Raw genomic sequence first — 1,128 nt, forward strand, 5'->3', positions numbered from 1 at the left:
CAGTTTGTCTGCAGAACAGCAGTGCACAGCTTGGTGTGATTTACTGGGACAGAAGTAAGTGGGTCCTCTGGAACCGGTACATCTGGGTTTTATTCTGTCCGCTAACTGTCGTAGCTCTGGTTACTGGAGGTAGCATCCCGTTCAAATGAGGGGGTTTCTCCCCACTGTCACCACATACTTGTGCACGGAGGAATGTAGTAAAATCCAACTTTATTTGGTTATTTCTAACTTTTTGTTTGTTTTTTTATTTCATGCTTAAATTTCTTTAAAATATCTGGACCCTTAAGTGTTCTTATTTGGTCTGAAACCTTAAATATTTGGTTTCAGGTGGATTTATTAATCTCCTCGTTCCGGAGGAGTCTGTCTGCACGTTGCAACAGCTGATATGAAAACGCCGATCATCAGACGTCTCTGCAGCAGAATCTACTCATCTTTTATGTTTTTTGTAGTGATTTAATGAGCCGCGTCTGAACGTTCTGACCCGACTGCGCTGCTCGACCTGATTGCACAGGCGTCTGGGAGAATTAGAGACCCGATCCGCTGTGAGAGTGAAATCTGGGACGGCTCAGGTCAGCCTAAAAACGGGGACCACGTGACGCCTTTCTTCCAGAGTTTCCACAGATTGAAGTAGGACACCTGTAGACACCAGCAGGATCTCAGGGCTTAATGTCTGACCCGTTTGTTCCCTCCGTCGACTTTAATAGATATTAAATCACATCTTCAGGGCCGATCATGTTATTTATTAAGGCAGAAGTTTCCAATCAGGTCCCAGCCGGATTTTTTGAGCTGTAATGGGGAGAAAAAAGTAATTCTGAATATAAATATAAATTGTAAGATTATTAAAGAATAAAATTCATTAAAAATAAACAAGAAACAATAGAAAAAATTGATAATGTATAGCTTATAGAACCAATAGAAATACAAAGCACAGAAAATCTAGCAAAAAAGATCATTTAGATCAGGGGTCTGCAACCTTTCATATCCGAAAAGCCGTTTTGCCCAAAGTCCGACCAAGTAAAAGTTGTTTAGAGCCGCAAAATATAACATGACTTTTTATAGAAACCTCGTTTAAAAAAAAATCTTGCATAGGAAATTAGTTGTTGCCATCTCAAACAATCAACAATTCAT

The sequence above is a fragment of the Cyprinodon variegatus genome, unplaced genomic scaffold (genome assembly GCF_000732505.1).
Source record: "Cyprinodon variegatus isolate N-32 unplaced genomic scaffold, C_variegatus-1.0 Scaffold453, whole genome shotgun sequence".
Taxonomy (NCBI): domain Eukaryota; kingdom Metazoa; phylum Chordata; class Actinopteri; order Cyprinodontiformes; family Cyprinodontidae; genus Cyprinodon; species Cyprinodon variegatus.